Source organism: Gorilla gorilla, chromosome 10 (assembly GCF_029281585.2).
Source record: "Gorilla gorilla gorilla isolate KB3781 chromosome 10, NHGRI_mGorGor1-v2.1_pri, whole genome shotgun sequence".
NCBI lineage: Eukaryota > Metazoa > Chordata > Mammalia > Primates > Hominidae > Gorilla > Gorilla gorilla.
In genome coordinates, this window is record NC_073234.2 from 49,408,856 (window position 1) to 49,422,844 (window position 13,989).

Genomic DNA, 13,989 nt, shown 5'->3' on the forward strand with positions numbered 1-13,989 from the left:
TGTTTGGATCTTTGCCATTACCCCCAAATGCCTGGGATCTCTGTCTCAAAAAAAAAAAAAAAAAAAAGACCTATCCACAGAGATGTACATTGCAGCATGATTTATGATAGAAAAATCAGAAAGCACATCTATATAGGGGATGGTTTAATAAATTAGATAATACACTATTAAATATTATACAATCATTAAAAGGATTGCAAAGTCTGTGTAGAAATATTAAAATGTTAAGTAAAAAATACTAGACACAAAATAGAATATGCACCATGATTGTAAGTATGCAAAGTATGTATGCAATGAAAATATCTGCTTCAATTTGATGGGGTGAGATTATGTGTAATTTTTTTCTCTTTTCGAAGTTACCAAAATATAATACTTTGCCTTTTCAAGCAAAACAAAACAAAACAAAACAAACTCTTGGGATGATATAGGGTTAAGAACTCGGCCCTATTTCTGAAACTATTACAAAGAAATGGGTGCAGAGAGTTCCAACATCCTCCCTCAGTCCTTGCCTCATTCATCTATTGAGTATATATTAAGAATAATTTTTTATTGAATATCTACTATATGTGTGCATATCTCATTTCTAATTTTCACAATAATTGTTTCACAAAATAGGTAAATTACTTAGGACTTTATTGGTTTCATGTAATGAAAATCCATGCTAGCTATTTAAGGAGTTTTTTTTTTTTTTTTTTTTTTGATACAAGGTCTCACTCTGTTGCCCATGCTGGATGCAGAGCGCAGTGGTGCAATCTTGGCTCGCTGCAACCTCTGCCTCCTGGGCTCCCACCTCGGTTCCAGAGTATCTGGGACTATAGGCATGCGCCACCACACCCTCCTGACTAATTATTTTTATTTTTATTTTATTATTATTATTTTTTGAGATGGAGTCTCACTCTGTCACCCAGGCTAGAGTGCAGTGGTGCCATCTGGGCTCACTGCAACCTCTGCCTCCCCGGTTCAAGAGACTCTCCTGTCTCAGCCTCCTGAGTAGCTGGGATTACAGGTGCCTGTCACCACGCCTGGATAATTTTTGTATTTTTAGTAGAGATGAGGTTTCACCATGTTGGTCAGGCTGGTCTTGAACTCCTGACTTCGTGATCCACCTGCCTCAGCCTCCCAAAGTGCTGGGATTACAGATATGAGCCACCACACCCAGCTACTTGTTTGTAATTTTTGTAGAGACGGGGTTTCCCATGTTGCCCAGGCTGGTCTTGAACTGCTGGGCTCAAACGATTGGCCAGCCTCTGAACTCCCAAAATGCTGGGATTACAGGAGTGAGCCACCACGCCTGGCCTTAAGGAGATTTTTTTTTTTTTTTTTGGTTTAAGGGTGCGGGTTTCTCACAAGCTCAGTGCAGCTGGCCTCAGTCAGTCACTGAAACCAGGACATTAAATGTGCAAGACCCTTTCTCTGTTTCCACTGTCTCTTCCTCTCTGGGCCTTTGCTTCCTTTGTGCATTGGCTTCCATCTACTCTTATGCAGACCAGCTTTTTCTGCTTCCCAGCCACACAGGAACATATGGCTACTGATATATAGCCATTGGGTCTACAGTCCGTATAAGCTGTATGGGAAAAGAGTCCAGTGTGGCTCTCTCTGGGTTCCAATTCCTAATTGGTGATGTAGCAGCTGATGGTCCCAACCTCTGGCCCAATCATCTGTGGGGAGTGGGCTGCATCCTGTTGGACTAACATGGTGGCCAGGAACCACCATCGTCTCTGTGTGCATAGGGAAGAAGGGTCAGTTCTCAGGAAAAGTGGGTGAGAGTGGGTGGGTGGAGATGGGTCAAGTGATTGAAAAGAGAAATCAACATATGGAGACATGGTGAATATTATGATGCCTCTCTCTGCAGATGAGGACTCTGAGGCTCAGAGAGGTTGGTTGACATCCTTAAGTTTTTACAGCTTGAAAAGAACAGAGCTGGAATTCAAACCCATGCCTGCCTCTCTCCAAAGTCCACTCCATCACACCACCCACACATGTGCTGGTAAATGCAAGTTGGCCAGGCTAAGAGTGTCCAAGAAGGGATAGTATGTGTAGAGGCCTGGTGGCAAAAAGGAACTGTGGGTCTAAGGAGCTGAAAGGGACATGAAGAGAGAGGAGGACTATGGAGGGAGATGTGGCCAGAGCTGTAGGCCAGGTCAGATCAAGCAATAAGGGACTATTAATGAGTTTGCACTTTAACCTGAAGGCAGTGACACTCAGCAGATAGCATTATGGAATAACAATTTGCATTTTACTTTATTTTATTTTATTTATTTTGGAGACAAAGTCTCACTCTGTTGTCCAGGCTGGAGTGCAGTGGCACGATCTTGGCTCACTGCAACCTCTGCCTCCCTGGTTCAAGCAATTCTCGCGCCTCAGCCTCCTGAGTAGCTGGGACTGCAGGCGTGTGCCACCACGTCCATCTAATTTTTTGTATTTTAGTAGAGACAGGGTTTCACCATGTTGCTCAGGCTGTTCTCAAATTCCTGAGCTCAGGCAATCCTCCTGCCTCGGGCTCCCAAAATGCTGGGATTACAGGCATGAGCCACCACGCCTGGCCAACGATGTGTATTTTAGAGAAACTTCTCCAGCTACAGTGTGAAAGACGGACTGGAGGGGTCAGGATGCAGGAAACCAGGAGGAGGTCCCACCACCCTAGGTGAGAATGATGGTAGCTAGGACCAGGGTAGGGATGAAGAGAGGTGGACAGAGTTAAGATATAACAGAAGATAGGATGGACAAGACTTTGTGTTCATTGATTGATTGGGGCTAGGGCCTTTGGTGATAAGAGAGAAGGAAGTCCTAACAAATCTCATGTGTTTATTGGCTAGTTATACCAGTCTTGGAATATTGAGGACAGAGCAGGTTTGGGGAGTTCTGTTTCAGACATGATGAGTTTGAGAGGCCTGGGAGCCATCCAAGGAGCCATCCAGAAGGAGCTGGGCCTTGAGGTCTGGAGCTCAGGAGGGAGGCATGAGCTGGAGACATGGATCTCAAAGTAACCAATGAGCACTAAAGGCAAGGCATGATGTGCTCACCCAGGAGATGTATGGAGAGGGAGCGGAGGAACTGGGCGCTAGGAACACCAGCATTTAAAGGAGAAGCAAAGAGAAACCTACAAAGAAATCTGAGGAACCCTGCCGAGAGGTAGGAGGGAGATGAGCTGAGTAGGGTAGGAAAGCCAAGAGGCAGAGTGGTCACTGGAATAAGGAATGACTGGGAGGGTCCGCTGGATTTAGCAACAAGACCAGTGGTGACCTCCAAATGATCAGTTTCCATGGCAAAATCAGGGGGCGTGGGCTGAGGAGTGAGTGGGAGGTGAGAAGCTGGCTTTTCCAATAAATGTGAGCAAGAAGGGGAGGAGGAGGGAGTCCAGAGTGGCTGGAGGGGTGTGGGCTTGAGGGTTTCTCTTGGCAGCCAGTTGATGCCTTGTGGGAAGGACCTGATGGAGAAGAGTAAGTTGAGAATTCATTCAGAAGAGTGAAAGGTTATTAAGAGTGAGGAACCTGAGGCTGGGCGTGGTGGCTCACACCTGTAATCCCAGCACTTTGGGAGGCCAAGGCAGGCGGATCACCTGAGGTCGGGAGTTTGAGACCAGCCTGACCAACATGGAGAAACCCCAGCTCTACTAAAAATACAAAATTAGCTGGGTGTGGTGGCACATGCCTGTAATCCCAGCTACTTGGGAGGCTGAGGCAGGAGAATCGCTTGAACCCGGGAGGCAGAGGTTGCAGTGAGCTGAGATCGTGCCATTGCACTCCAGCCTGGGCAACAAGAGCAAAACTCCATCTCAAAAAAAAAAAAAAGGAAAAGAAAAGAAAAGAAAAAGAGTGAGGAACCTGAATGGGGGGCTGGAAAGGTAGAAGGAGGAAGCAATAGAGATGCAGGTGAGTTCATAGGTTTGTTGTCTGCCATTAACGGCATCTTAGGGCTTCTCTTTTCTTTTCTTTTTTCTTTTCTTTTCTGATGGAGTCTTGCTCTGTCGCCCAGGCTGGAGTACAATGGCGCAATCTTGGCTCACTGCAGCCTCCACCTCCTGGGTTCAAGCGATTCTCATGCCTCAGCCTCCCAAGTAGCTAGGATTACAGGCACCCACCACCACGCCTGGCTAATTTTTGTATTTTTAGTAGAGACAGGGTTTCACAGTGTTGTCCAGGCTGGTCTCGAACTCCTGGCCTCAGATGACCCACCTGCCTCGGCCTCCCAAAGTGCTGGGATTACAGGTGTGAGCTACCGTGCCCAGCCTAGGGCTTCCATTTTATTTATGAAGAATCAAAGTCAGCGTGGGGACTTTCAGTTGTTGGAGAAGTATAAAATGTTTGAAAGAGACTTATTGGAGGATCTGAGAGCCACAAAGAGGGTTGTGACTCTTAGATCCTCCAATAAGTCTCTTATTAGAGGAGTGATTGTGATAAATCTGTTTTTATGGTTTTACCTCAACACTATGGGGATTAGATTCTCAAATTCACACCTGAAACACAATAAAAGTGCAAATCTGGAAGAATGGTGGAAAGATCAGTTTGAATAATGAATATTGATCAAAAAAATAAAAGAAGAAGAAAGAGAAGTAATTTTATTCGTTTCAGGTACATACAGTAACACAAAATATTACCTAGTGGTTGGGAAAGAATCATTTGTAATTAGCATAGAAATTGTTTGCAATGTAAATGAGTGTTTCTGAAGTACTTGACTATGCTTAAAAACAGTACTTTAGTATTTTAAGAATTCCCCTTGTGGGGTGAAACCACTTTATATCTATTTTAAGACCTTGTTAAGTCTGCTTAAATGTAGTTAATTTTTTTTCTGGAAAAGATACTGGCTACATCAGAAAACAGTTTCTGGCAAAGGTAAGATTGTGCAACTGCACACTGCACAAGCGCTTTCCAAAGGCCATTTCCACCAGAGAGCAGATCTGATTGCCGGAGATTGTTACTAAGGGAACAGCGGGGCATGAATATAAATTTCATTTCTCTAAAGACCTAACTAAAGTATTGATCCAAAGGGAGCAGCCAGTGAATACAGGATGAAGAGGCTTTTTCTAATTGAAATAAATAAATATAAACATAGAAGTATACATATATATAATCACAGGTTTTCACCTTTTCACCTTGCCTTGCAAATCTCTCCTATTTAGCTGCAGCCCAGATGAGGAGGCCAGAGAGATAAGAGAGCCAGGAGCTGGGGAGCAAAGCAAGAGGTGTTGACACCAAGCTGGTCTGCAACTCTGCAGAACTGAACCTGCAAACACCATCGGCAAGGATAGCATACTATCATTAGCATTATTTTTATTATTGAACAACAATTCTGGCCAGGCCTCTTGCCCAACATGATCACAGTCCTCACGACCACCTTACATATTATCCCCATTCTGAATAGGAGGAAACTGAGTCCCTGGAGCTTCTGTTACGTTTCATGCCCAGGATCTGAGGCTCTGCAGTTGTTAATTTTTTTTTCTTTTCCCTCTATGGTCTTCGGGTTAATCACGGGGTAACATGTTATCATCCTTATTCTGTGCAAGGTAACGAGGCCTCTCTTAGATTTTATTTTCCAGCTCCTTCTCCAATCCCCCTTTCCATCTCCATCTATCTTGCTCTCCTCACCCCCAGGCACTCTAGTGAGCTTGCTCCATGTCCTGAAACGTATGCATATCCTTGCTAAGCATATAATGTTGTTTTGAATATGTATGCATCCTAAACTTATATAAAAGGCATTGTGTTATAACCCTCATTCTCTTTATTTGCCAATCCCATATTTTTAAGGTCTATCTATGTTGCTGCATATATGTGTGGTTAATTGCTTCCAATGGATGACATTGTATTCCGAACATTTTGCTTATCTGTTGCCCTAGGGATGGACACCAAGGTTGGTTCCAGTTCCCTGCTACCACAAGCAACAGTGTGTTGAACTTCATCATGTCTCCACTTGTGGACTTGTATGAGAATTTCTAGGAGATACATCGTTGACCCTTGAACAAGGTGAGGTTTGGGGTGCTGATCTCCCATGCAATCAAAAATCTGTGTATGACTTTTGACTCCCCCACAATTTAATAATAGTTTATTGTTGACTGGAAGCCTTACTGATAATGAACAGTCAATTAACACATACGTATGTTATATGCATTATGTACTATATTCTTAAAATAAAGTAAGCTAGAGAAAAGAAAATGTTAAGAAAATCATAAGGAAGAGAATATATATATGTGTGTGTGTATATATATATTTATATATATATTTATATATATATATTTATATATATATTTTTATATATATTTTTATATATATTTATATATATATATTTTTATATATTTATATATATATTTATATATTTATATATATATATTTATATATTTATATATATTTTTATATATATATTTATATATAAAAATATATATATATTTATATATATTTTTATATATATATTTATATATAAAAATATATATATTTATATATATAAATATATATATATTTATATATATATTTATATATATAAATATATATATATTTATATATATATTTATATATATATTTGAGATGGAATCTCGCTCTGTCACCCAGGCTGGAGTGCAGTGGTGCGATCTCAGCTCACTGCAAGCTCCGCCTCCCTGGTTCAAAAAATTCCCCTGCCTCAGCTTCCCGAGTAGCCAGGATTACAGGTGCACACCACCATGCCTGGTTAATTTTTTTTGTATTTTTAGTAGAGACCGGTTTTCACCATGTTGGCCAGACTGGTCTCGAACTCCTGACCTCAGGCAATCCACCAGCCTCGACCTCCCAAAGTGCTGGGATTACAGTCGTGAGCCACCGTGCCTGGCCAGAAAAGAAATATATTTACTATCCATTAAGTGGAAGTGGATTATCATAAAGTCTTCATCCTTGTCTTCATGTTGAGTAAGCTGAGAAGAAGGAGGAAGAGAAGGGGTTAGTCTTGCTGTCTCAGTAGTGGCAAAGGAGGATGGAAATCTGCATGTAAGTGAATGCATGTAGTTCAAACTTGTGTTGTTCAAGGGTCAACTGTATACCCAGGAATGGTATCATGAGGCCAAATGGCATAGGAATACCCATTTTTACTAAGTAATGCTAAAAAGTCTATGCCAGTTTATACTTCTACAAGAACTGCACAAGAGTTCTTATTCCCCCACACCCTTGACAACTGTTAGCATTATCCGCTTTTCTCATTTTGCCATTTTGATGGATGTTAGTTGGTATGTCATTTACATGTACATTTCTCCGATTACTAGTGAGTTTGAGCATTCCATTCTCTACTCGTTAGCCATTTGGGCTTCCTCTTTTATAAATTAACTCTGCATGTCTCTCGCCTGTTTTTCTCTTGGGTCTTACTGATTTGCAGGAGTTTTTTATATATTGTAGATATTAATGCCTCAACAGTTTTAAGGACTGTAAATATCTCCTTCCAGTCTACCATCTATCTATGGGTTTTATTAATTTTTCAATGTTAAATATATATAGTGTATAATTGAAGAGTGAACTGATATAGTCATGTTCATATTTTGTTTTACAGTTTGCACTTCAAGGGTCTTCTTTTTTTTTTTTTTTTTTTTGAGACAGAGTCCTGCTGTGTTGCCCAGCTGGAGTGCAGTGGCACGATCTCAGCTCACTGCGACCTCTGCCTCCCGGTTCATGCGATTCTCCTGCCTCAGCCTCCCGAGTAGCTGGGACTACAGGCACTCGCCACCACGCTTGGCTAATTGTTTGTATTTTTAGTAGAGATGAGGTTTCACCATGTTAGCCAGGATGGTCTCCATCTCCTGACCTCGTGATCCACCCGCCTCGGCCTCCAAAAGTGCTAGGATTATAGGCGTGAGCCACCGGCGCCCGGCCAAGGGTCTTCTTTAAGTCTTTCCCCAACCCTGGGTCACAAGGATGTTCTCTTACACTTTCTTTTACTAGCCTTATAGTGTGGCCTTTTACACTTTGGTCCTTAATCCATGTGGAGTCCATCTTTGTAGACGATGTAAGGGAGAGTCCCAACTGCATTTTCTATCTGAACAGTGTTCCAGTATTTCCAACGCTATCTAAAAAATCTGGCCTTTCTTCACCATATTTTAACAGCTTTATTAAGATATAATTTACATACCATACAATTCATCCATTTAAAGCACATAATTCAATGACTTTCAGTATATTCACAGAACTGTAAAACCATGATCACAGTCCATTTTAGAACATTTTCATCACCCCCTCGCAAAACCCTGTATTTTTTAGCCATCATCTTCACTTTTTTTTTCTTTTTTTTTTTGAGACAGGGTCTCACTCCATAGCCCAGGCTGGAGTGCAGTGGTGTGATCTCAGCTCACCGCAACCTCTGCCTCCCAGGTTCAAGCAATTCTTGTGCCTCAGCCTCCTGAGTAGCTAGGATTACAGGTGTGCGCCACCACACCTGGCTAATTTTTGTATTTGCAGTAGAGACAGGGTTTCACCATGTTGACCAGGCTGATCTCAAACTCCTGACCTCAGGTGATCTGCCTGCCTTAGCCTACCAAAGTGCTGGGATTACAGGCGTGAGCCACCGTGCCCAGCCTTCACTAATTTCTGATGCAACCTTTATCACATAACAGTTTTCAGATGCATATGGATTTGTTTCTGAGTTCTTTGTTTTTTGTTTTTTTGTTTTTAAGATAGGATCTCACTGTCACCCAGGCTGGAGTGAAGTGGTGTGATCACGGCTCACTGGAGCCCTAGACTCCCACCCGACCAGCGGGCTCAAGCAATCCTCCCATCTCAGCCTCCTGAGAAGCTGGGACCACAGGCATGTGCCACCATGCCTGGGTAATTTTTTATTTTTTGTAGAGACAGGGTCTTGCGATGTTACCCAGGCTGGTCTTGAACTCCTGGGCTCAAGCAATCCTCCTGCCTCAGCCTCCCAAAGTACTGGGATTACAGACATGAGCCACTGCACCTGGGTGTTCCTGGGTTCTGTTTTGTTTTGTTTTTCAGACAGAGTTTTGGTCTTCCACCCAGGCTGGAGTGAAGTAGCATGATCTCCGCTCACTGCAACCTCCACCCTCCAGGTTCAAGCGATTCTCCTGCCTCAGCCTCCCGAGTAGCTGGGATTATAGGCACCCGCCCCCACGTCTGGCTAATTTTTGTATTTTTAGTAGAGACTAGGTTTCACCGTGTTGGCCAGGCTGGTCTCGAACTCCTGACCTCAGGTGATCCACCTGCCTTGGCCTCCCAAAGTGCTGGGATTACAGGCGTGAGACACCGTGCCCGGCCTGTTCCTGGGTTCTTTAACATGTTCTACTTGTCTATTTGTCTACTTGTCTGGTACTATTCTATTTTTCTGTGACTTGTCTTATTGTCTTCTGGGGCAAGTCTCCCCCTTTGCACTTCTTCACAACTGACTTGGCCAAATTCACATATCCTTTGACCCAGGAATTCCACTTTTTAGAATGTATCTTACAGAAATACTTGAATAAAGGAAAATAATGTATACACAAATTTATTCACTGCAGCCTTGCTTATAATGGCCCCAAACTGGAAAAAAACAAAACTTCCAAAAACAGGGGACTGGTACATTCAAAGAGTGGAATACTACACTGTTTTAATTTTCTGTAGGGACTAATTCTTTCTTTGCTGCCCAGGCTGGACTCAAACACCTCGGCCTCCCAAAGGGCTGGGATTATAGGCATGAGCCACCACACCCGGCCTTTATTTCTTTATTTTAATTTTTTTTTTTCGTTCCCACACTACTCCAATGTAGATGCATTGGCTTTTGAATCATGTGAATGCATAACATAGTCAGAAAATAACCCAAAATAAAGAAAATTGACTTAGTTATTCATGAACTTATACTCTTCCATATAAATTTAGAATAAATTTGTTGAATTACTAAAACAACAGGTAGGCTAGGCATGGTAGCTTGCACCTGTAATCCCAGCTACTCGGGAGGCCCAGGTGGGAGGATGACTTGAGGCTGGGAGTTTGAGGCCAGTCTGAGCAACATCTGAGTAAGACTTCTATCTCTAAAAAAAATTAAAAGTAAAAAAAATTAGCCAGGATGGTGACATGCACCTGTAGTCTCAGCTACCCAGGAGGCTGTCTCAGGAGGATTGTTTGAGCCTAGGAGTCTGTGACTGGCCTAGGTGATATAGCAAGATCCTGCCTCAAAATAAATAAATAAGTAAGTAAAATCCAACAAAACAGCTGGAATTTTGTTTTTGTTTTGTTTTGTTTTGTTTTTTGAGACAGAATCTCACTCTGTCTCCCAGGCTGGAGTACAGTGGTGTGATCTCAGCTCACTGCAACCTCCGCCTCCCAGGTTCAAGCAATTTTCCCACCCCAACCTCCAGAGTAGCTGGGATGACAAGTGCCCACCACCACGCCCAGCTAATTTTTTGTATCTTTAGTAGACATGAGGTTTCACCATGTTGGCCAGGCTGGTCTCAAACTCCTGGCCTCAAGTGATCTGCTCGCCTCAGCCTCCCAAAGTTCTAGGATTACAGGAGTGAGCCACTGGACCAGGGTAGAACAGCTGGAATTTTGACTTGGATAAAACCCTTTGCTCTTTACTCCTCTGTTCCTTCCACCAAGTGTCAAAAATGCAATGAGAGATGTGAGGGCCTGAAGCCAGGATAAGGCCCTAGCTGGGTGGCAACTAGGACTGGCAAACAGTTAAATCAAGAAAATCTCCAAGTTGTATATGCTGGCTGTTGTTTTTCTGTTAAATGCTGGCCACTTAGAACCATCTATTCCACTTTTCTGTGTTTGTCTTACTGTTTTATTAAGGAGTTGCATCTCTGGAGAAGAGGAAGAAAGAATCATTGAATATAAAATCTTTAAAACATCTGTCCATGAGCAATGACTACTTAAAACACCAGTGGCAGGCCTCATCACCCACCTGGTGGCAGGTTATCTCAACTGCAGGCCCAGCGCTTTAGGACAACTACCTTTGTCAAGTTGAACTTACAAATCCAACACAAGAAGGGTGGTAGGGCCTGCCTCGAAAACTTGTTTGCTTTGTTTATTTTTCTAAACATCAGTTCAGCCTCTTGGCCTGAAGGATCATAGATTCCAAATTAGTAGACTCAAAATTAATGAGATTTTCCAGTAACAAGCTTGAGACTGAAATTAAGGAAAATACACTAATTATAGACTATCTAGCCACCTAACCACCACTTGGATCCAAGCCTCTGGGAGGAGAGGAGGAGGGAAGAGGACGGTCCTTGATTAGACCTGCACTGGACTGTCCTTCCTCTAGGTGCTGCTGCCCATTTCCCTGGCCTGGGGCCTCCCAGCACCCAGTGCTTACTGCCTCAGGGCTCCCATCCTGACCCAGGCCAAGCTGGGTCCCTCTTCTGAGACCTGTGTAAGCCTTCAGGCCAAATTCCTGGAGACTATCAAATAGGGCCCATGGTGGAGGTAGGGGAATCCTTTCTCCTCAGTTCTGGGAAGTGGTATGAGGTGGGGGTGTGGAGTGGGCAGTTCTGGGAGAAGGAAGAGGGGTAGAAAAGGCAGACAAAATGCCCATTATACCCAAGCCTGTCGATTTCCTTTTTTCATGTCTTTATCAGTGTTTGTGACGGAGCTTCTTATCAACAGGAAACGCCTGCCTGAGGGGATGAGGCAGGTCCTGGGGGCTGGACATGGGACAGGGAATTCTGGGTAGTGCGTGGCGGCTGGGCAGCCAGATCAAGTGGTCTCCCCTTTCCCAGGACCCAATAAGGTTCTCAGGCTCTTTGCCTTGGCATCTGGTGGATCCTTTGATGTACACGGGAAGACAGCACACCAGACATGCCCCAAAGCCAGAGGGTCTACAGGAGGGAGCCCTGGGTGGGGCTCCAGCCCTGACCCTCTGTGATCAAGGAAGGTTGCCAAACAGCTCAAGCTGTAATATAGGAATTGTCTTTGCCCCTAGTCTCCACCAATCACCAATCCCCCTCCTTTCCAGATGAGGAGGCCGAGCAACTGGCCAAGGTCCCAGACAACTTAGTGACAGTCACCTCAACTGGCCCTTGTAAGTCTGTTTCTGCATCTGAGCCCTCAGAGGCTGGTGTGTGTGTCGAGCATCCAGGCCTGGGACAATGAGGTACTTGGTACAGACCTCTAGATGAAGAAGAGGAGGGGACTCCAGCACTGACTGACCTCCTACTGTGTGCCAGGCTCCAAAAATATTGATCATGAGACTATGATCCTTATCTCTCAGATAAGGCTCCCAGGAGAGGAACAGACTGCAGGTCAGATTTCCCAAGAGGTGAAGATCTAATCTTAGCGCTGAAAATAAATGCCCATGAGGGATGTCTGGGCCAAGCAAGGCTTTATGGGTGGCTGAAAGAAACAGGTTTATCTATCTAGACATCTTTCTTCAAACCGTCGGAAGACTGAATAGAGAAACAGGAACTGGCTGTTCTCCTGGTAGGAGAGGTGGGAAGGGTTTGTGCAGAACAGAAGATGGGTTACCTGACTTCTCATTCCTTACCCTTTTCCTATCAGTTGACCCTGAGCAACCAGATTCTGTTTCTGGTGATGCTGGTAATAAGGAAATTCCCTTTATTTCCCTGCCCATGTGTCTCCCTGGACAACCCCATTCTCCCCCTGCCTCACCATTCGCTCCTGCAGCTGGGGATGTAGGTCAGTAAGAGTGGGTGGGTGAGAAAGAACAGAGAAGAGACTCATCCAGACATGACACCCTGTAGGGCAGCAGTGACAACACTTTAACCTGAAAACTGCCTGAAAATAGACTGTGTGTCTATGACATTATGCAAATCATATGCAAAGTCAAGAAGCCCTCTGTCTCTATTTCGAGCAAACTGAATGTGGCCCTGGTGGAAGCAGCTCATTCCAAGAGTCGCCCACCCAGAGTGACGATTACACAGCTAGCATCAGTCCCAGCCCTGGGAGACTGGACGCAGGACGTGCACCCCCCACTCCTCCCCCAGGACAGGGACTTCTAGGCGTGAGGACTTTGCCATATCTTGGGCTGTGGATCTTAATGTTGGTGAGGATATGGAGGAAACAGCACCCTCCTTGGAGGCTGGTGCAAGGCAGGACTGAGGGAGGATGGTGCCTTGGAGGGTGGAGAGAAAAACTGTTGGTGAGGCCTTGGCAGGGGAAGGGGTGGCCCTCCACATCAAGGCTCATATTCCAGGAGCTACCCTCAGCCCCACTGTGGCATGCTATGGCACCTATCACCCCTCAGGGAGGGCCTTTACCACACAGATGGTCCTCTCCCTCTTTGTCTAGATAGGGAAATTGGGGCCTGGGGTCCCTGAGGAAGTCAGGGCAAAGCTACAGAGAAGTAAAGTGAGCAGTGGGTTTTTTTCCTCCAAAGGCAGGCAGGTTCCCTGAGGTCTACTTGTAGGCAGGGGCTCGGACGGGGTGACTTCCCAAGGGCTCTTCGCAAGAACTGGAGAGCAGTGAGCCAATCTTGCCACAGATCCTGCTCAGCGTTCACGTACCCCTTTCTCTGCAATTTCCCCACTGCCCTTCTCCCCACTCTCCAACCATAGCCTGGACATCATGGGGAGGACGTAAGGACAGAGTCTGGCAGGCACAGGGGAAGGGGAAAGGCTGCCTTTGCTGGATGCTAGCAACGCTCCTATTTCGTCAAAGCTGGTCTGAGGCCGGGTGCCCGAATCCTCTGGGAAGGCACTGTGTTGTTGGGGGATCCATGAACCCAGGGTAGGAGGTTCCAGGCATAAGGCCGCCTTGGGGGTGCAAGGGGCCACAAGGTCATCTGTGGTGTAAGGTGTACCCTTCCTATGTTTCCCTAAGAGGGCATCTAACACAAAGGCACAGATTTTCTAGGCTGGGCAGTCCCATGGGCCAGGACCCTCTCAGCTTCTTTTAGTATCTGCCTCCCCCACGGCATGTCCCCGCCCCGAATTTCCGGGTGTGAGAATGGGATGTGTGTGTGAAGTGCTTTCTGATCCCAGGACAAGGTAGGTCCCCAGGGAAGGGGATCTCCCCATGCTGGGAATGGGGACTGACTCCTGGCAAGATAGGGACCCCATTTGAGAAGGGAAGTGAGAACAAGGAATTGAGGAGG